A 23,111-nucleotide genomic window follows, 5' to 3' on the forward strand; every position below is an offset into this window, starting at 1 on the left:
CAAACATGTGCATTCATACATCAAGTACTACTCAGCAGAAAAAAAACAACAGAATCTTGAAATCTGCAGGCAAATAGATGGTACTAGAAGAAACCATCCTGAGCGAGGTAACCCAGTCACAAAAAGACAAACATGGTCTATATGTACTCTCTCATATATGGATTTTGGACATGGATCAGGGGAGTGGACTGGAAGCATCAGGGGAGGGAAGAGAAAGCTGAGGAAAAGTGAGGGGGAGAAGAGAAGAGGAGAGGAGGACATGGGGGAGCAGGAAGATTGAGTCAGGGGAAGAAGAGAGGAGTCCAGGATGAGAGATACCATAATAGAGGGAGTCATCATAGGTTTGAGGAGAGATCTGGCACCAGTGAGATTTCCAGAGATTTCCAAGGATGACACCAACTAGCAATGACACCAACTAGCAATCTAAGCAATAGTGGAGAGGCTACCTTAAATGCCCTTCCCTGACAATGAGATTGATGACTACCTCGTATGCCATCCTAGAACCTTCATCCAGTGGCTGATGGAAGCAGAGGCAGACACCTAAACACTGAACTGAATTCCCTCCCTCATTAGACACTGCTGGAGAAACGGGGAGTAAGGAAAGGAAGTACATTTCCATGGAAGACAGTTACGATGTGGGAAGCAGAGAATTGGGGGTTACAGCCACAGACCCAGGACAATCAGCTGCAAATTAATTTTCCTCTTCTTCTCTCTGGATTTCTCCAGCTGTTATTTACAAGCTGTCAAATGTTATGGTTGGAGTGATTTGTACAGGATAGGTGGCAAGAGCCTATTTGATCCGCTGGTTTCTTGGCTGTTTGTAGCAGCTGCTCAGCTCCTGACCAACTTTCTCTGCCTACAGAGAAGATGGAAATGACAGTCTTCCCAGCCCATCAGGCCTGGGTTCTAATTGAAGTGGCACCCCTTCCATGATGTGCTCTGGGTTGAACTATTACATATCTCCAGGCCACAATTTCCTTGTTCTTAAAATGCAGATCATAGCAGGATGACAGATCGTATAGGTAAACGCACCTGAAGAGTTGTTACGTGGAAACATCTTAAAGGGCTCTGGGAGAACTTTTCTAGATGAAATATTTCTTAAGTAGGGCTTTATCCACACTTGAATTTCTCAGTGAAGGGTTACTTCCAAGAAGAGCAGACAAGGTAATTCCCAATAAATCTCACAGAGGGCATTCCAGGAAGCCAGGCAAATGAACAAAAATAAAAGTTTAAAGCAACAAAGTGGCCAGATATGGACTAGGCAATTGGCAAGCTTTGTGAGGGAACTTCTGCTGAGGTGAGCGTGAACCTGCCAGGGGTCAACCGGGAACTAGCTGTCCCTGCTGATCTTGCTCAGACAGAGGCTGCTTACCCAGCTGATGACTTTCTGATGTCACCAACTGAAAGTGCCCTGTGGAGAGCATAACCCCCCACCAAGGAACACACGACCATTCTGGTAAGTCTGCTCCCTTCCAGCAGATGGGAGGCCTACTGCAGTAGGCTGCCTGTCTCTTTGCTGACTGTTGTCCAATGAAGCCCTTCCCTTTTACAAAAATGTAGTCACAGCATTCAGTGCATGATAGGTGATCCTAGCCTAGCATCACGGCAATCAACAAGATTGTAGAAAATGCTGCACCAAAATCTGGAAGAGGCCTGAGTCCAGAGACAGGAACATGGCACATGGGGCCACTGGGGGTTTGGCACTGACTGAAAACAGTGGTTGAAACCCGGACCACCAAAGGTGCTGCAGAATTCTAGGATTTTGCTAAAAGAGACCCCAGCTTTGGGCTGGCTATGCGTGCCTCAGAGCTGTGTTTCAGGAGCTGGAGGTCCTGGTATAGCATCCCTAAGGTCCAGAATCCTGGTCCCCACTGATGAAGAAAACTTCAAGTCTAGAATTTGGGAACAACTAGTCCCAGACCACTACTTCTCAAGGAGCTCTACAGAAGCATAAAGAGTTCCCTTCAAGAAAGACGCAGTCCTGGCCCTCATTTGACTTCAGTTACTCTGAAGAGGTACTGCATGAGCTCATCGTCCAAGACCATCACACACAAAGAGACAGAAGACAGAGAAGAGTCAGGAGCAAGAGTTGTTAAAACCAGAACTACCATGACCCAGGTAGGAAAATGATGCCAAGAGGGCTTCGTGATTTGCATATAAAATTTAAAACTTGGAAAGCAAAAATACGATGGGGCAATTAGGGGCTGGGGATATGGCTCTGGTGGTAGAGTTGTCTACCTAGCATGCACGAAACCCTGGTTCCACTCCGGCCCTGCACCCCAGCAGAGGCGTGGTGGTACACACCAGTAATTCCAGCAGCCGGAATGCAGATGCAGGAGAACCAGAAGCCCAAAGTCTGCTGCTGCTGCTGCTGCATAGTGAGCTTGAGGCTAGCCTGGGCTACATGGGACCCTGTGTCAAAAGGAGAACCACTGGGCAGGCTGAAGGCAGGATCAGATGCAACAAAAGAGAAAAACAGTGAGATGAGGTGTTCTGAAGCGTATCTGGAAGTCATCATGACAAGGAGCGCGGCTCACACTGAATGTTAGCACAGCTTCATTAGAGTCTGTCGTGAGTTGGAGGGGAGAAGGGAAAACAGCTGGGAAAAAGGTTTGGAAGGATGCTTAAGCAGGGCAGGGGTGAGGCTGACAGGCTGAAGCAGTCTTGCAAGATGTGCAGCTCGGCTTGCCTGGTGAAGAGCAACTGTGGCTTCGGCCTCTACCTGCAACTTCACCGGAGAGCAGTGTAGCTGGGCACCCAGGCAGCGGTATGGTCGCTAACATCAACCAACGAGTCTGGTCTATGAATTTTGCATCCCTTCTTTCTTTTTTTTTAAATTCAAATTTTATGCACATTGTCTTTGGCCTGCGTGTGTGCCTGGTGTCCTCCGTGGCCGGAAGAGGACATTGGATCCCTGAAACTCGAGTACAGATGGTTGGGAGCTGTCATACGGGTGCCGAGACTTGAACGTGGGTCTTCTAGGAGAGAAGCCAGTGCTCTTAATCACTGAGCAATCTCTTTAACTCCTTGCATGTGTTTCCTAACTGGTGTTAACAAAGGTTTGTCAGGCAACACTTGAATAGCTGTGGGAAGAAAAGAAAGGGAAACATGTCTTCCACCTCCTTGGGTGTCCCTGATCCCAGGCTGCTCCTCCTTTTGGTGTTTTTGTGTTTGTTCTTTCGAGACAGGGTTTCTCTGTGCAGACAGGGTTTCTCTGTGCAGTCCTGACTGTTCTGGAACTTTCTGTAGACCAGGCTGGCCTCAAACTCACAAGATCCGCCTGCCTCTGCCTCCCAAGTGCTGGGATTCAAGGCGTGAGCCACCACAGTCTGACTCCACCCTCTCTCTTCCACCTGTGACTTTACCCACTTGCAAGAACATGATCCTCAGGCTCATCTGTAGGCTCTCATGCTCACCCACAACTTCCTCCCTTCCCTCTGGGGAAGGCTGAGAGAAGACAGCTTGGTATCCAGACAAGAGAGAATCCTGTGCATTCAAACACGGGGACCTACTCTGTCACAGTTCTGGGGTTGAGGTGACCCAGGACCTGACCCTGCCAGGGTCAGCACCCTTCCTGGCTTCTTCCGCCTTCTGATAGTGCCCTTGGCCCTCTGTCACGTTGGTGTTATCTTAGTCCCTCTATTTCCACATAGCTTTCCTGAGGGCGGGTTTCCTATTCTCATAAAGACACTAGCCATGATGGATGGGAACCAGCTCTCCCCCAATATGACTTTGGCACAACTAAGGGCACCTGCAAAGGCCACATTCCCAAACCAGGTCACATTTGCAGGTGTTAGGGGCAAGTCTTCCTCAGGCCTCTTTTCACAGGTACAGAGAGGGGCTGGACTTGACCTCCCGGGTACCAGACAGCCTTCACCTTCCTCCTGTGACAGCTCTCAGATGATGTTCCCCAAGGCTCCCTAGTTCAGCCTAGCCTCCCACAGGGCAGAACTTTACTGAGAACCAAGATTCCCACAGTTCCTCTTCCCGGGAAGTGATCAGGCGATTGCTTTACGAGGGTTCAGTCTCTATCCCACCCTTCAGTTCAGTTTCTCTCTCTTCCCACAGAGAATGTTTTCTGTCCACCGGCTTCAACCAAAATTAATGGCTTCCTGTCACTTCCACTGCTCTAATTTGTTGCTGGAGACATAAATGCCTCCTTGGTGAGGCTCACATGCTTTTCTGCAAGGAATCGGTGATTTGGTTAGCTGGCAAAGATTGAGGATCTGGTCTTTCATCACGAAGATGAAGATATCATCATGGCAAGGAGACTGGCCCTCTTTCCAAAGTGCCGGGGTCGGCACCCGTTAAAGGGAGTGTGTGGCGCCCATGCGCCTTCCACTCATACCTTCTCTTGCAAGTTCAAGCGAGCACTTGCCCATTGCAGAGGAGGTATGGACACAGGACCTCTCCAGAGCAGGTGGAGAGGGACAAGGGCCACAGTGACAATTGCAGGTGGCTCACATATGTTGCAGTAAGCACAGGCGCTGTGGTTAAGGGAAGACCAAGGGTTGACATGGATTGTCTGGAACCTCAGAAGAAGAGGGGTAAAAGAGCTTGCTGGTTGGGTAAGAGGTGGCCAAGCTAGAGAAATGAGAGGAGGGACAGGCTCTGGGATAGTGATGGTAGGCTGGCTGTCCCCCCCCCAATCCTGTCCCCACTGATGGCACAATCATCACCCACATATTCTCACTTGTAATGCAGCTAATTGCGATAGACTAAATCGTGAGGTGGCTTCTCATAGTAAGGTTCAACCTAGCAGATCGACCCAGGCCACCCTACAGATAAATATACAGAGTAGACAAGAGACTGTAGCTGCTTCATAGTGGCTGGGATAGAGTGACTCTTTGCCATGGCAAAGCTAAAAGCTGGTCATGCAAATGTGGCGACAAAGAGATCTTAGTATAATTATCAGCACCGGAGAGCCTACAGTATTGAAGATCAGTAACGGTGACAAGTGGCTGAGTTAGCGGATGTTCAATATCAGAACGGAGTCAGAGAGGGATAGAGGGGACTTCCACCACTCCCAACTGTGTGCCTCACAGAACACTGCCTGACCATTAACCTAGTGTGGTGAGGGGACATGCGTAGGGCATGTGGGCCCTCCATTGACTCAACTCATGACAACCCAGAGATTTAGCCAGTCTTAATAGCTGTTTCCTCAGCTTCCATCCAATTTTATTATAAAGCATCTAGACAAAAGGAATTCAATGACTTTTCCCTCCCAACTTTTGGGAGTCTCCCCCTTAATTCTTTACCTCAATTTTCTACGTTTCTGTAATTTTTTTTGAGACAGGGTTTCTCTGTGTAGCCTTGGCTATCCTGGAACTCACTGTGTAGACCAGGCTGGCCTCCAACTCACAGAGATCCACCTGCCTCTGTCTTCCTAGTGCTGTGATTAAAGGTGTGCGCCACCACTGCCCGGCACTTTTCTGTAAATTCTTAATGAAGTCTTTAATAATATGCTTCTGCTTCACATGCCCACATGAGTGTTCACGGCATTATTATGGTTTTTTTCTGGTATGAGACAATGAGTACAGAGACATTTTCACAGGTTAATCTTTGATGACTAAGAGATACCTGGCTTTGATTCACCCACAGCTGGGCTGTGAAAGGTCCTGCTAAACTCAGAACCACATTAGTACCAAGAGCCTCGTTTCTCAACAATGACCCAAATAAAGATCACTTATGCAAGAGACCTTCTCTGATGCTCATACTGAGGCAGGCTGCAGGTCTTGGCAAGGAGCTCAGGAGGCGATGCAGTTCAACCTCTCCATCTTTGAGTTTTCACCTAAAGGCTCCTGTGTGTATCAGATCATTTTCAGCTCTGAACCACAGTTACTTAGGTGCCCCGGGAGAGACGTTTCCTTCCAAGGGGTGTGTCGCCCTTGCAGGATGAAGCTTGGTCAGTTCTCTGGGGTGACATATCTAAATCTGAAGCTTCCTGTGCCAGGTCCCAAGGACAGGGTTTGTACTGCAGATTCCAAAGGGACATGGCCTCAAGTTCTTACTGCCCCACAGCTGGGCTGAAAGGGTCACCGTGTAGGTGTGGCACGTTTCCCCCTTAAGATGAGGCTGGGAAAGAGTATTGCTGGCTTGGGCACAGGTTTCATCCCAGAGTCACAGCACCCATTGTTTTGAAGAAGGCTTTTAATAGACATCACTGTGACTCCATGATCCTTCTACAGCTGCTGCTAAAACCTTCTAGAAGCTGTTGTTTTTACACAAGAGCAGACAGCAGAGAGGTGATGACTGCACAATATGAGGACTTCTCATCATTAGCACACCCCCAGCCCAGTCATTTAAGAAAGCCCCATGTCAGCCAAGTTAGGCCTTGCAGGGAGAAGGGCTTTGGGGTGGCTGTGTGGGGTGACCTGGAAGTGTGGTGGTGCAGTCTGGCTCCATCTAAGTGTGGGCGGGATGAAAGTTTATCAAGCTGTCCTCCAGGCCCCTTTCCAAGCCTCTGCCATGCTGTCCTGTGTGCAGCAGACCCTGATTGTGATGGCCGGATCGCTGCTGCCATGTTGTGACCCGAGGAAGGCCAAGGAGACAGCAGAGAGACCAGATGAGGGCCGCTGAGGTTGTTCCCGTGGGAGAAGGGGTATGCACGTTTGCATGGATGGTTCTGCTGCAGAATGAGGATGAAGAGGAAGCGGTAAGTCTGCTGAGGGTCAGGGAAAGACATCTCAAACTGGCCATGGCAGCGACACTTGCTGAGAGTGGAAGAGCTGAAGGTGGCATTGCACTCATCATGTCACCACCATATGGCAGTTGTCCCCTAGAGCCCACATCAAATCCTACCCCAGTCACTGCGTACTCTCCGCCAGCTGCATCTGTTCGCCGTTGCCCTTGCCACGCATCTGGGGGATACTTCGCTGGGAGTCCCACGCAGCCCCAGTAGCTTCACTGCTGTTCCTTACTGCGTATGCGTCCGCGTGCGGAACCGTGGCGTAAGAAGACAGCGAGCCTCTCTCCTCCCCTCCCCTCTCCTCTGTAACTCCCTCCACGCTATCCCAAACAGACAGGGCATCATTCAAGGCCATCGGATGCTTACAGCTGGGCTTTCAGTGACGTCAGCAGTGCTCTGTGCCCGACTGTCCACTGCTGGGGCCACCAGCCACGTGAGCTTGTTGGATTTAAATTCAGGAAGCGACACAGAGCTGGCACGCGTGTGTGAACGCCCAGGGTTGGTTTGCCAGCTTGTCATACCAAAAATCATATGGCGTTTTTATTAATTATTTGAACATTTCATGTAGTGAACTTTTGTCACACTCCTCATTCTTTCTCCTCAGTTCCTCCCAGATCCACTGTCTCCTCCCACCCCACCCCTTCATGCCCTTTCTCTCTCAGGGGAGTCCATCTCACGGCAGCTGGCCTTCCCAAATGTCCTCTGAGCCTCAGGTATAAGGGTTATGCTGTAAACGTATTAACTGGAGACAGGTAGCCCATGGTCTCTGCATTTTGGTCTATTGTAGCTTTTGGTAGTGATCTCTGTTGGCTTGTTTGATAAGGGGGTGGGAGCCACACTTACTTACGGACCTAAGGGTAAGTATTTGTGCAGAATGTCGTTAGAGACTGTTCTGGTCTAAGAAAGGCACATGGCTGCTCATTTTAACAGTGGAATTCCTTAGCAAGAGAATCCAGGGTGTGCGTCCCAGGAGCTGCCCCAGGGTGTCTCCTGCTTCACAGCAGAAGTGAGTGAATTGAACAGTTAAGAGATTGTTTCAGGGGGTGCAGGGCGGATCTCAATGCAGAGAGCTCTGCTTGAGGCCCCGGGTTCAATCTCCAGAACCCCTCCACACATGTGAGTTAGAACTGGCTTAGGATCTAGGAGGATTAATAGACCATTTCTTCTCAGCTGATATTTATAGACGCAAACCAGTATTTTCACAAATTTTCTGCATGTTTGGTATTGAACAACTTAGTCTGTACCTGTAATCCAGGCTGTGGAGATGGCGTCATGAGACCATTAGAGCCAGACACTCACAGAGCCAGTGTCTGATGGGAAAACTACACACTGGCCAATGGCAAGGCTATCTGTCAGCTCGGGAAGCAACTGCTTTCATAGTGGATTAGCGGGGTGGCAGGCAAGTTAGTCAAGATGGGGTTGCCATTAGCAATGGACACGACAGAGAGGTTTGGTGCATGGTGGATCTCTAGGTTCAGTATGATGTCTGTCACACAGCTGACGGAGTTGCCAGGAGCTGCTGTCATGGCGAGAACAGGTTCTAGCTGTGGGTATGAACTGTCCAAGGGGTGACATAGCAGATGGGCATTACAGGGGCTCCTGTGGAGGGGAAGTTGGAGAAATATGGGGAGGTGGTTACAATCAGGAAATGAGGGCATACCCACTAAGGAGTTGGAGCAGTGGAGAACACGAGTTGAGGGGCTGGAGAGAGACAGAGGGAGCAAGACATGCTGGGTGACATGAGCCACATGGCAATACATAGATTAATAGCAATTGGTTAATTTAAGTTGTAAGAGCTAATTAGTAATAAGCCTGAGCTATCAGCCAAGCATTTATAACTATTATTAAGCCTCTGTGTGTTTATTTGGTAGCTGCTGGTGGGACAGAAACTTCCACCTACAAATTCTTGCAAGTTGTTTTCTGACTTCCACATGTGCACCACAGCATGTCCATGCATACACACACACACACACACACACACACACACACTCACAAATCAATTCTCTCTAAATCAATCAATTGATCAATAAATGTACTCTGTCTTTTTAAGAAAGCTACATAGTTTGATGCAGAGAGGCAGAGGAACTTGTGAAGCCTGGTGTCCAGGATTAGCTCCAGATACCCAGTAACCTGACAAAAGAAGGCCACCCAACACCAAGGATGAGGAGAAAGAGCAAGCTGACCTTAGGTGACAAGGATGCTCATGGTGGGTGTTACCATCACCACTTACAGGAAGGAAACTGAGGCCATGGAGGTAAAGAAGGCACTGGGACAGTCAGGACATAGAAAAGTTAGCAGTCAGTAGGGCCGTGATTGACAGTTGGAGGTCTCTAAACAGCTGCTGTTCCCAAGAGCAGTAAAGAGCAAGCTTGGGACTCATCCTGTCAAACTGTCCTGCCACTTACAGCCTGGAGATGACTGGCAACACATAATACTCCATGCCTTGGCTTCCCCGGTCACAAATTAGGAACAAAACATTTTTGCAGGGCAGAGCAGAGTGACTCATGATTTTCTTCCCAGCACATGGGAGGAGGAGGCAAATGGGTCTCTGAGTTTGGGACAATTCGGGGCTACATAGTGAGATCCTGTCTTAAAAATAATCTAGTGGGGCTGGAGAGATGGCCCAGAGGTTAAGAGCACTGACTGCTCTTCCAGAGGTCCTGAGTTCAATTCCCAGCAACCACATGGTGGCTCACAACCATCTGTAATGATGCCCTCTTCTGGTCTGCAGGCATACGTGCAGAGAGAACATTGTATAAACAAATAAATAAATCTTTAAAAAATAATCTAGTAGTATTTCTTTGCACTTAAGTGACAGGCCATACACAGTTCTCTCCACAGGGTCAGGGGTTCTGGGAGTTTAGACAGTGGGTGCAAGCATTCCTTCAATCCTGGAGAGCCCTCAAGGGAGGGGAGACATTTGAGGATCCCTGCCTGACACTCAGCACCTGGGAACAACAGAGTTGTCCTGGGGTTCCTGCCCTTCACTAAGACTCACAAACTCATCTGAGAGGTTGGTCCAACAAAGCCTTTTAGCAGTAGCCATGGAGGGGACTGCTACACACAGGTACCTAGGCAGGCTCTAGTCTCGAGGAATCCAATCCACTGTTCAGATGGTCCACAGCCCCTGGCTCATTGCAGATTCTTTCGCAGATGTGTGTGTATGCACGCAGTGTGATCTCTCTCTCTCTCTCTCTCTCTCTCTCTCTCTCTCTCTCTCTCTCTCTCTCTTTGCCTGTGTGTCTTTTCTTCTGTCCTCATTAGACATAGACAGTTCCATCTTCCACTATCGATTTCCCGTTCTCTCAGACATGCCCGTGAGTGAGGACGGGCCTTCGAGAAGCAGGCCACATTCTTTCCAGCGGCAATAACTCAGCATGACTTGGGCGTAACTAAGGATCCCCCATACCCAGAGAGTGATAAAAACAGAACTGTGTGTAGCCCCACACAGAAGCTGGCTGCACATTGATTTAGCTCATGTGACTTGGCCACGGTGCCATTTACATGGACCTTGGCTTCATTGGAAGCTCCATGTGCAGGACAATGTGTCAGGTTGCCTCCTTGAATACAAAGGTTTTTCTGACAGCCATAAATGTGTGTGTGTGTGTGTGTGTGTGTGTGTGTGAGTGTGTGAATAAAAATTTTTTCCTAGAGGGGTGTATATGTGCTTGTGTGTGTAGAAGGGCATAGCTTAGATTCTCAAACACCCCAAGAGGGTGGAGGCCAGTTGTAAACAAACCCTTTGGGGAAGAGATGGAAATTCTGTGCATGACACGGGGCATGCTCACTTAGTCCCCCTCTCCAGGCATGCTCCTCTCTCACGACTCTGTCAGTGTTCACCCTGGCATCAACAGTCTCAGGAACCACCCAGGGGGACCTTGTCCTCCCGTGTGACTTAGAAAGTCGGGGCATTAAGGAGATCTTACCCTTGCAGATGCTCTTCGCACAACACAGGGTTTGCATCAAGCCCCCTGGCACCTGATGCCCTGGGCCATGGTCGCCTGTGCTCAGGACAAGACAGGCATCTTTGAGTTCTGCTGTAGAGTCTTACAGGGGAGCGGAGCATGCTCTGCGGGCGGTCACAGGAGGTCTGGGGTGTGTAGAGCAAGTTTTCAGATTGTTTGAAGCATAGACGCTTTGTCTCCACCCCAGGTGGAGTCCAGTCACTCCGTATCCCGCCTCCTCACCCGCACACTTCCCCCTTTGCCGTTTGTCTCGTCTCAGAAGGGTGGTTGTTGATGCCACTGGAACTCGGTGAGCTCATCAGGATGGAGAAGCAGGAGCTTTAGGAGGGTAGAGGCCCAGGGGCCAGGGGCTCCCTCCAAGTGAGTCTGCTGGGACGAGAGCTCTTCCTGAAGCTGCCGGCTCTGTGAACACCCCTCGCCACATCACACACACACACACACACACACAGACGCGTGCGTGCGCGTGCCCATTATACATATGCACATAAATATGTACATCTTCACATGCACACATATCCACGCCCAACACACACACATACATACACAAACACACATTTACATCCAACACATATATATCCACCCCCACACGACACCATACATACACACCAATATTCCACATAGATGTACACACACACACTACCACCAACTTACTATATATTACACGTCCCCCACTACATACTATGTGCCCTCACTACACACACACACACACAAACACACACACACACACACACATGCACAGCTCACACATATTAAGACAAACAACAACAAATACAGCAAGAATTGTGGGAAGCAGCAAAAGCTGCTTCAAGAGGGAAATTCATTAGGAATCAATGCCTACGTTCAAAGCAAAGACCTTTAATAAACAGCCCAAAAAATCCTAAACTAGAAAAAGAAAAGCATGCAAACGCAGAAGGAAAGATAACAAATATCAGAACAGAAAGCAAATGGAAAATTCATAGACAAAAATCAATAAAGCCAAGAGTTGATCCTTTGAAAAAGCAAACAAAATCAATACCTCCCACCCACACTAAGATAAGAGGGGAGACTCTGATAAAGTCAGAAATGAAAGTTGGAGACGCTTTGACAGCTGGCTCAGGATGAAGAGATCATAAAGGACCATTAGCAACAATTACAGGCCAACAAATTAGATAACTCGAAGGAAACGGGTAAATTCCCAGAGAAAGAGCTTGGCTGGACAGACATGGAAAGGATCAGGATGCCGAAAAGACCAATAACAGACAAGAGTGGTAATTAAAAGCCTTCTAACAAAGAAATGCCCAGGGCCAGCTGGCCAAGTGACAGGGTCCTCCCAAGAATCTACAGAAACACGACAAGCAGCATGTTTGTGTGCACTGCTAGGGAGGGGCCCAGGGCCTCACACATGCCAGGCAAGCCCTGTGCCACTGAGCTCCCCCGTCAGGGCGCTGATGCCTCAGGAACTCTCTCAAAAGATAGTACAAGAAGGAACACATGTACGCACATGCCAGAAGGCTGGCATGATGTTGACCCCCCAAGTCAGGGAAAGACACCACTGGAAAAGGGAGCCTGGGCTGGTGAGATGGCTCAGTTGGTAAAGGACTTTGCTGGGCAAGCACCAGGACCTGAGGTCAATGTCCAGAACCCATGTAAACATGCCGGACCATATAGACGGCACATGCATGAATCTCAGTGCTAAGATCATCCCTGGGGCTCGTTGGCCAGCCAGCCTACACTAATTGGTGAGCTTTGAAAATGAAAGACCCTGTCTCCAAGGAGTTGGACAGCATTCCCGAGGAGTGATACTTTAGGTTGTCTCTGATCTCCACACGCATGCATAACACATGTGTATATGCACCCCACACAAACATGTACACACATACCCATATGCATTACAAAAAGAAAAAGAAGTCATAGGCCAATACCTCTGACGGACACAGATGCAAACATCCCCAGTGGAACATTAGCCACCTGAATTCAACAGCACATGGGAAAAATCATCCGTCACCTCTGAGTGGGGCTGAGACTCGCAGGCATGCCAGGCTGGTTTACCATGTGCAAGTCAATCAACTCATGGGCCACATCAACACTGGGAAAGCAAAACACACACAGCATGGTTCAATATCCTCTCATGAAGTCTTAGTGGTATAGCAGGAAAGGTCCTTGCCACAACAGGACACTTAGGAAAACTCCACAGCTGACTTTATAACCAACAGGGAAAAACCGAAGCTTCCCCATTAAAACCCACCGTGTGGTGGAGATGCCCACTGTCACTCCCACTAACACAGAACCAGGAGTATTGACAAGAGCAATTGAAGAAGAAAAAAAATGTCCTAGTCAGAAAGAAAGATGTTACTTACCTCTGTTTGACGATGACACACCTCTCTATGCAAAAACCCCAAGGATTCCACACACATACATAACTATTAAATGAGCTCAGTAAAGTTATAGCACCAAAGACCAACATAGGAAAATCAATAGGATTCCTATAATCACTTGGCTGAAAATGCAATGAACAAATCCATCCCTTTTATAAAACAAAAGTACCCAGGGATAATGTCAATAAGGAGGCAAAAGGTTTGCACACTGAAAACTATAAAATTAATAGAAGACATTGAAATACAAGCTGCAAACAGGTGGACAGCCTGCGTTTCTATGTCTGAAGTAGTGTGAAATTATCTACATCACCCAAAGTGATGCATGCCTTTGTTGGAATCCCTACCAGTTACAATGATATTCTTTACTGAAATACAAGAAACGATCCTAAAATTTGCACAGAGCTACAAAAGAATCTCAACAGCAGAAACAATCAGAAAAGAAAACCATGTTGAGTGCATGGCACATCCTTGTGTAAAACCACATATGGCTGTCATTGCTACAGCAGTGTGATACAGGCAGGACAGAGACTCAGAAATAAGTGCAAGCACATGTGGCCAGATAATTCTTAATGAAGGGTTACAGCACACAGAACATCATGTCCTACTTAGCTACAGCTATTAACTTGACATAGGTCAGAGTCATTTGAAGGGACTGCAGTTGGGGGGTTGCCCAGATCAAATTGTCTTGTGAGGAATGGTCTTGATCAGTGATTGATGGAGGAAGGTCCACCCCACTATAGTCAGTGTCTTCCCTGGGCAGGCGGTCCTGGGAGCAGAGGACCATGGAGTAGGTCAGGGAGCAACCTTCCTCTGTGGCCTCTGCTTCAGTTCCTGTCTCTAGGTTCCTGCTCTGAGTTCCTTCCATGATGAACAGTAACCTGGAAGATGAAATAAACCCTTTCCTCCTCAAGTTTCTTTTGGGTATGGTGTTTATCACAGAAAAGCAAGCTTGAACACAGTGAAGAAGTTCAGTCTCTTCAACAGGTCATGTTGGGGACATGGGAAACCCACACGCAGGAAATTACGTTGAGCCCTTATTTTACACCACAAAAATTAGCTCGGAGATTCAAATGCAGACTTTAAACCCATACAGGGCCAAGAAGATGACAGGGGGAGCATAAGCCTTCGTCTTGGTGATGGGAGTTTAGATTCAAGCTGTAAGTTTAAGCAACAAAGGCAACAATAAACAGACAGAGCAGCCTCAAATGAAAAAAAAATCCTCATAAGGAAGCAGTAAAACAAAGATAGCATACAACTGAGAGAAATATTTGCAAACATGTGTCTGACCAGAGAGCCAATAGACAAAATTTATAAAGAACCTATACAACAAAAGCATGAAAAATTAATGGCTTTAAAAATGGACAAAAGACCTGAGTAGGCATTTCTCCAAATGACCTTGAGATAAACAGAAGGGGTTCATATTATTATCTTTCTATTCCCTTTGCTGTGATAAATAGCATCATAAAGACAATTTTAGGGCTGTAGGGCTTCTTTTAGCCGTGGTTCCAGGCGCAGTCCATCATTGTGGAATGTGAAGGCAGCAGGAGCTGCAGGGACTCCTCACACTACATCTACAGTCAGGAAGCAGAGGGCGAACAATGCAGGAGCGTGTCAACTCTCTTCGTCTGTTCCAGTCTAGGGAATGGTCCCGCCCACAGTGGGTGGTCTTCTCACCTCAATCAAACCACAACCAAGACCACAGGTGTGCCCAGAACCCGCCTCTCAGGCGAGTTCGGATTCCGTCATTTTGACAATTAACACTGCCCACCACAAATACCACACGATCTCGTTTATATAGGAGAAGGGGTCAGGGGGAGCAGAGGCAGAGTGGGGCAGGGGCGTGAGGAATATAGGTTCCCTGATACACAGAAGCACTGCTTGAAGGCTGGAGCACTCCCTCAGCAGCTCACAGGAATGTAGGGAGCACTCTCACAGCAGCTCACAGGAGCACTCCCTCACAGCAACTCACAGAAAGGTAGGGAGCACTCCCTCACAGCAGCTTACAGGAATGTAGGGAGCACTCCCTCACAGCAGAACTGCAGCTCCCAGGAGCACTCACTCAGCAGCTCACAGGAATGTAGGGAGCACTCCCTCACAGCAGAACTGCAGCTCACAGGAGCACTCACTCAGCTGCTCTCACAGGAATGTAGGGAGCACTCCCTCAAGCAGGACTGTAGCTCCCAGGAGTGCACTGCAGTAGGCAAGAGCAGAGCCAGATGCCATGAGACAGGGCAGTGCCCTCTGTATTAAGCATGTTAAAGAAGAGAATCCTCCAGACTAGGTCAACAGCATCAATTGATTTCTGAAGGAAGGGCTTGGGCACGGGTACTTTATTTGCACAAGGATCTGCCCTTGGTATAATTTCCAAACTTCTTTGTTCCCTAAGGACCTTGGGGAAAATCTTTAGTTTGTCCTTTAAAGCACCAAGACAGAGACACACAGGTTCTGAATCTAAGTGTCTTGTAGGCGAGGTGGCTGTTGGGGAAAGAAGGTAGACACTCAGCTGCTTGTGAGTGGGACAGTTCCACGCGGCACCACTGGGTTGGCGGCTCAGCAGGCAGTGGTCCTGCCTGTAGCAAAGGAAGTCTTGGAACTGCTGGTTTAATGCCCTCCCTCCCCATTATCCATCGTGTCCCCGTGTGGTCTTTTCCAAGACTGATGGTGACTCCAGGCAATAAGTGAGCCCTTGGCAGCCGGGAGGTGCTCCCTGTAAACACAGGTCTCCTGGGGTGACCCAGAGCTTAGTCCTTTCAGAACCCAGTAACCAGGGACCCCAGTAACCAGCTCTGTCCCTGAGGGCAAGGGTAATGTTAGGGTCACAGGGGACAGAGCGGATAAGCAGAGGACCTGGCTGTTGCCTAAGACTGGCATAGCCCCTAGAGGAGTCATGACCCATAGGTTGAGAACCACTGCAACTAAGCAAATAAATAAATAAATAAATGTTGCTTATTGCAATATATAGTTTTGGTTGAAATAGTATGAGGCAAACAGGGCTTTCTGTGGTCCTGTGCAGGGCTGTGCTGTGTGTGAAACCTGAGGACACATTGAAGCACATTGTACAGTCGTGGTCTGTCCTGCACTGTGAATGGATCTTTCTCCCGTTTGTGAGTTCGTGACATCATGCATTAGTCATTTGGAAAATCGGCACAAATCCTGTCACCGACGCATGTCACCATAAGATATCCCAAGAATGTGTTCTTTGACAACTCCATCAGCTTTATCAGAAGAGAATTTAAGAATTCGGGAGCTCTGGTCTCGCTGTGGCAGAGGCAAGGTTTTCAAGACTCCGAATTCTCATATGGTGCAGCAAAGAACCAGATTGGTGTCACGGGCCACAAATATGCCAATTTCCATGAACAACACGGCACATCTTTCATTTTCAGGAGGAAGCCTGTCAGATCCCTGTGTCTTGACGGCCACTTTCCAGGTAAGGAAGCATTTCAACACAGACTGGTAAAATGCTTGTTTCAAGAACATGAGGGTCAGCGAGAGAGATTCTAGCTCTCCAGCACCCTCATAAAAACGGTGACAGTACACATCTGTAGCCTAGCATTGAGGGGAACAAGAGAATTCCAGTGACTTCTTGGACAGCCAGCCTCCCCGAGACAGTGAGGACAAGGTCCAATGAGAGGCTGCATTTCAAAAACTAAGGTGGGGAGTTGAAGAGACAGACACTCAATGTTAACTCCTGACTCCACGCATGTGCAGGCAAGCACCCGGGGTTGGCGGTTTGGGGGCAGGGGATGTACCTTACCTAGTAGGTAGAGTGCTTGCCAGGCATGCATAAGGTCCAGGGTTCAATCCCCAGCGTTGCAGAAACCAGAGCTGGGACACACGCCCCTATCCCAGAACTCAGTAATTAGAGGCAGGAGGACCAAAGTCATGTCATTCACAACGCAAGGCCCAGGCCAGCCTGGGATACACAAGACCCCTCGGGAAAACAGACAAAAAAGCAACAGCATCGTTGGCGCCCTCTGCTCAAACCACCCTTCCCCCTCCCCACTATGAACACACGGCTGTGCAGGCTGCGCCAGCAGTGCCTCTGTCTGGATGCGGCCCTGGTGCCAACAGTTCATGACACATGTGTACCATCACCTGGAGGGTCAGCACAGAGACAGGGCAAAGGCCGTCGGCATTATTCTGAATGCAATTTATCAGCAGGATCTTTCTGGAGATTTGGGGTCCCTGGGTTTCTGTGCTTATCACATTTTAAGAACTGCTGATCATAAGTGAAGATTTTTTTAAAAGCCAATGACTTCATGAAGAATCTTTCAGAACTTGAAGGACAATGAATTAATGACTCAGAGCCAGGCCCTGGAGGCAGCGCAGTTCCCGCAGTGTGGAAATGGAGAGTGTCTGATGGTGTCTGAGGGCTTGGCCAGAAAGAACTGGATATTGACTTAGGCAGGACTAATTAGCTCCTGAGGATCCAGCCACATCCAGACTGGAGGAAGGCTCGTCCACTGTGCTGAGCTTGGTTTGCGGGGAAGCAATGCTTTGCTGTTCTCCAAAGAGCCAGCCCCTGACTCCCCAGACGACGTCCATGCCTTTGGATCATCAGTGAGGAGGAGCAGAGACTTAACAACCCCAACTCAGGAAGTCCAAATTCATTGCTTATTCTCCCCCAAACCACAATTCGATTCAATTCAATTTAAAAAACAAAAAGCCTCACTAGAACTATAACTTCCGGTCTTGCAGAAAACACACACGGTTTAATAGGAAAATCCTAGAAAGTAAGAAAGCGATCGCACCGGGAAAGATGAGCACATTTAGCACACAGCGCCTTAGCACGCTGGCTCCTGGTTTCAGATCACAAACACATTTTTTCACACAAACAAAGACAATAAAAGCGAGCTGTGACTGGAGCCACAGCACATCTTTAGAATTCAATTTCTGCCTTGGCAGTTTCCTCAGGTTTGGTGAATGCAGGGTTTTTTTTGAAAGCTTTTTGGCTTCAATTCAGGCAAAATCAGAGCAAGGCTGAAAATGTACAGTATTGTAAGGCTCTCAGCTTTGTGCCAAAGACAGCAACTCTCCACTCATTTGTTTCGGAGGGTGTGCATATGATTATGAGTGTCTTTTGTAAGCTTTTTGGGGGGGGCTGTTTTTTTTTTCCGGAAACAGAAAGGATTGGGATCTAAAACTAGGGAGTAACTGCATTACTAACGCGGATGGATATTTGAAAGATGCCGATACTGTGTAACTGGTTTTTCCGGAGAATCCTTGCAAGATGTTTTAAATCCTGTTTGTGCATTGTTGGTCACGTCATCACTGTGTAATAAGCCACCCCGGAGACTCCAGAACCACAATATAGTGTTTACTGGAGCTTTCACCGAAATGAGCACTTTGAGTGGGGATTGTCTTGGCTTTATCTTAACTAGCAATTATAATGTGTTTACCAAATGGGTTTATGTCACTGGTGCACGGCAAATTGTGTGTGTGGTGGTTCCACACTTCATCCATACGGGTGGTTGTTTTATAAATGTGCTAAATCTAATTAAAACAGAGCTGGCCCCCAAATAAAAATAAACCCAGCCGCTAGCACAAGACCCTACCTGCCTGGTCATTCACTGCTTGATCCATTGCCCTTTGCTCCAAAAGGGACACGAAGCTGGCTCAGATTTGAAGACTGGGCAGTAGTTTCGGATCAAAGTTGCTGTGAGACACATGCACACCCATGTTGTCACAGGAGCTGACCCCAGGTGAGAGGCATCCCCATGTGGCTGTCCTCTTGTACTAGCCAGGGGGCTGTGGGCATAAGGAACCCAGCAGGGACTCACCATGTACATCCAGGGCTCCATGGTTTCCTGTATCACACATTCAGGGAGACTCGTCCAATCTCATGGATTTGTCTCATAATGGAAGTCAGAAGGGAGGGGAAATGAAAACTATAAGCAGGAGAGAACAAGGGAACCTGGGAGCCTAGCCTGAGTGACTAGGTTTGTGTCCCCTCAGATCAGGAGTCTGATCTGTGCCCTGTCACTCATGCCTTTGTGACCTTGGGGAAATGACTCTCTTTCTGAGCTTCCATTTCCTTCTCTGTAAAGCAAGGGCTCCTGGGAGGCTGACCTCAGTGAACTGGTTCTCTGAGAGATGAAATCTCTGGTGCTAGCATGTGCTGAGAACTCAGGGGGGCTGGTCTAGCCTGGCCTCTGGAACCAGGGGTGGGCTGGTCTAGCCTAGCCTCTGGAACCAGTCCTGCACGAATCTGGGTTCCTTGTTTCAGCATGATGTAGCTGGGCAGGATGCTCATATGCTCATGGTCCTTTGGATTTTCTAACTTCTTCATCTTGGAACATTTCAAAGACATTCTAAAGCTTAAAGCAATTATTGGACCGTATTGTCCTGCTCAGCAAAACACCTGACACATTCCTCTCCCATTTGTTATACCCCCCCCCTGTGTTGTGGAGGATGCAGGGGAGGTGGGTGAGGAGGATGCAGGGGAGGTGGGTGAGGAGGATGCAGGGGGAGGTGGGTGAGGAGGATGCAGGGGGAGGTGGGTGAGGAGGATGCAGGGGAGGTGGGTGAGGAGGATGCAGGGGAGGTGGGTGAGGAGGATGCAGGGGAGGTGGGTGAGGAGGATGCAGGGGGAGGTGGGTGAGGAGGATGCAGGGGAGGTGGGTGAGGAGGATGCAGGGGAGGTGGGTGAGGAGGATGCAGGGGAGGTGGGTGAGGAGGATGCAGGGGGAGGTGGGTGAGGAGGATGCAGGGGAGGTGGGTGAGGAGGATGCAGGGGGAGGTGGGTGAGGAGGATGCAGGGGGAGGTGGATGCACTTTGACAGTCACAGAGTTGTCTAGTGCACTGCTTACAGCAATAAAGATAGTTATAAAATCTCTTTTCATATAGTTACTTTTGTTTTTAAATTTTATTTTAGCTGACAAAAACAAATGGGTATGTTTGTGGGGTGCAGTATAAGATGCTGACCCCTGTGCACATACCAGAACTCCCCATCAGTCCGACCGACACACTTCACCCATCTGCCACTTCCTTATGTTGAGAATGCTCAGAGCTCAGAAACTCCATTTTAGCTTAAATTTGCAGTAGTACCAGGATGTTCCCAGTACCAAGTCCTTCCCATCACTCAAACAAACAGCAAATGGCTGTGGGGGAGGGGAGGGTGGTACCTACAAGTGTAAAGGAGGAGAGGCCACCTCCATGTCTCTCATCTCCCAGCGCTGGCAGCAGAAGACACCAAGTGTGGCCAGACCGCAGATGACACCACCTCTCTGTGAACAAAGTGGAAGTCACTTTTGCAACCCAGCCAATGAGAACAGCACAGAGACAGCACAGTTTTAAATGGAGGAAATGGTTTTCCACACGCACATATTACATGTGTTGTTGTGCACCAGTAAATGATTTTCAAAAGACAAATGACATGTGAAACTGAAAGCCAATTCTCAGTAAGAGAGAGGTGACTCAGCATGTAAAAGGGCTTGCTACATAAGCCTGTAGATCCAAGTTCCACCTGCAGAATGCACCTAAAACGCTGGATGGGACTGTGTACTGCTGTCCTCACAGGGTAAGATGTGGCGGTGTGTCTCTGTAATGCCAGCACTCACTGGGTAAGATGTGGCGGTGTGCCTCTGTAACGCCAGCACTCACAGAGTTAAGATGGGAAGTTGGGTAGAGATGACTTGAGGTTTATAGATGATAGCCTGGAGTACTCGGCATAGAGACAAGAGAGACCCTACCTCATAAACAAGTGGGAGCAGTGAACCTACTCCCAAAAGCTGTCCTTGCACAGGTATGATGAAGGTCATGTGCCTACACACACACACACACACACACACACACACACACAAGTAAATTATTAAAAAGCCACTGGAAGTCCAATAATTTGAAATTAAAATTTAATTAAAAGTTTACCATAGAAATAATAAGTCAATCTTATTAGGACTTGAAATTTTTACATTATATTAAATTAATTACTTTATTTGTGTGTGTGTGTGTGCACGCGAGCGCGCGCGCGCGCACACGCACACGCCCACACAGCACCTAAGCATTCATGTAAAGGTCAAAGAACAAGTCTGGAGTCAGTTTTCTCCTTCTGCTGTGTGAGTCCCAGGAGTTGAACTTAGGTCAACAGACTTAGTAAAAAGAGGCTTTACCCACTGAGCCACCCCACTGTGCCCCTTACTGTGTCTTAAGGAAAGTAATTTGGATAGCATGATAAGCTGCTCTGGAAAACTATAACAACACATGAAATATAAAATGCATCACTCAGGTTATCAAATATTCAAGGGCATATTAACCGTTTGAACATTTCCTTTGTAGCTTTATATCACAACAGCGCGGGTGGGTGGGGTGCGTGGGATCCGGCAGTTAATGGAGAAGTGCACTGCTTACATACTTTTCTCTATCAATAAATAGCACGTACTTTTACTCGTGAAAGAAAGGCATCTGGGTTTACCTTTAACTAGGTTGATGTGAGTGTGCTGTTAACATAAGGAAGCAGGTTAATTGGGACAGGAGAGCACAACAATGTTTGTGCATAAAGCTCATATGAATATATCAAGGCCAGGAATTTTTTTGGGTGACATAATGTGTACAGTTCAGTGGAAGAAAACTAAGTGACATTCTTGAAGCCCATTCCTGTGAAAATAGTACTTACGGAGCTTACACAGTAGTCACTATACATTAATCCTGCGCCCATCGGTTAATTACATCACCCTTTAAGACGGACGTGTAATGTAATTAGAGACTTGAACAGCTCACAGCCAGATCACTTAAAGTAACATTGTTAATGGGCCCTGGAAGTCCTCCCTTTCATGTTGCCAGTGTTATAACTTCTAATTACCTTAATAATTAGGGCTCTGTCACTCCTGATCGAGGTAACAGTCCCCAACACTAATGGGCATTAGCCGTCTTGTAGCAGGCATGTTTTGATGTTCTCATCCAGTTGCTTAGGGTCGGAGAGCAATGTGCCCTTGGAAACCTGGCGGTTGCTATGCGGTGGCCCGGGCATCCTCATCCGCTCCTTCCTGCCGCCTCAGCCACCGCTGTTCTCATTCAGAGGGAGTGTATAAACTCTATTCACCATGAACGACTCATGAAATGTAAATGTGGCACCTATGGATGGAATTTTCTGAATTTAAATTGCCCCTGTTGCTCGTACCACAAAGTAACAGCATAAACTTGGATGTCAAATCAACTGGAATGGAAATTAAAAGGCATCGAGATTTCCTTTATCGGCTATTAATTGACAGAGGTGAGGGACTGAAAGTGGGGGGGTGTGCGTGTGTGGAAAGGAGCTTTGAAGTTCTGTTGAGAGTCACGTGGGATCTGCAGGGTTGCAGGAGTGCAGTGCGAAGGAGTTAAGATTTGCAGAGAGGCCCAGATGCAAAGGTTGCACAAACCTTTTGTGAGTGAGGCATGGTAGTCACAGGGGTATGGACGCGCATGGGTATGGACGCGTGGGGGGCGGACATGCTGTGGCTATGTGTTGGATGGGAAGTCACAGAAACTTGTTCATTGAAGCAAGAGATTTGAGGTTTATTTGCTTTTTTTTTTTTTTTTTGAAGACAGGGTCTCATTATTTAATCCTGATTGACCCAAAACCTCACTATTTAGACCAGGCTAGCTCTGAATTCATAGAGATCTGCTAGCCACTGCCTTCCAAGTGCTGGGATTAAAGGCTTGTGCCACCATATCGGGCTCTATTTGCACACGTTTCAAAGGGTATTATCAAGTAAAAAAAAGGTGACCAATAGTCTTCTCTCGGTACAGCTCGTTGGTTGTGTAAACAGACCTCTAAGTCATGGTCTAACTCCAAAGCTGTGTTCTGTGGCGGAACTCTTCCTTTTGTAACCATCCTTACGTGGGGTTATAATCTTAGCTTTCCTCTGTGCATTTCAAGGCCGCCTTAGGCCCAGATGTTTCTCTTTTAAGAGACAGCACCTTGGGAATCAGGCTGCTCCTAGCACAACACAGATCCCACCACCTGATTCTGGGAAGACCCCAACACCTGGTCCTGGATAGTTTCAGCATATATATATGTATATATATGTATATATATATATCTGAAAAACCTATAAATTACTGACTGTGCAGTGGCACATGAGATGCTGTCACTGATGTGTCTGATTTCATCTTCATAATGCATC

At 48.0% G+C, this 23,111-nt stretch overlaps 1 long non-coding RNA gene across 1 annotated transcript; it reads left to right on the forward strand.

Annotated features, from left to right (window-relative positions):
* The first annotated feature begins 447 nt into the window (after positions 1–447).
* On the forward strand, positions 448–5,696 carry LOC121135123. The gene is made up of 2 exons (XR_005872303.1): positions 448–2,118; positions 4,069–5,696. It is a non-coding gene; the product is annotated as an uncharacterized LOC121135123 (long non-coding RNA).
* Positions 5,697–23,111: the final 17,415 nt, after the last annotated feature.

The sequence above is a fragment of the Mesocricetus auratus genome, unplaced genomic scaffold (genome assembly GCF_017639785.1).
Source record: "Mesocricetus auratus isolate SY011 unplaced genomic scaffold, BCM_Maur_2.0 Super-Scaffold_100031, whole genome shotgun sequence".
Lineage (NCBI taxonomy): Eukaryota > Metazoa > Chordata > Mammalia > Rodentia > Cricetidae > Mesocricetus > Mesocricetus auratus.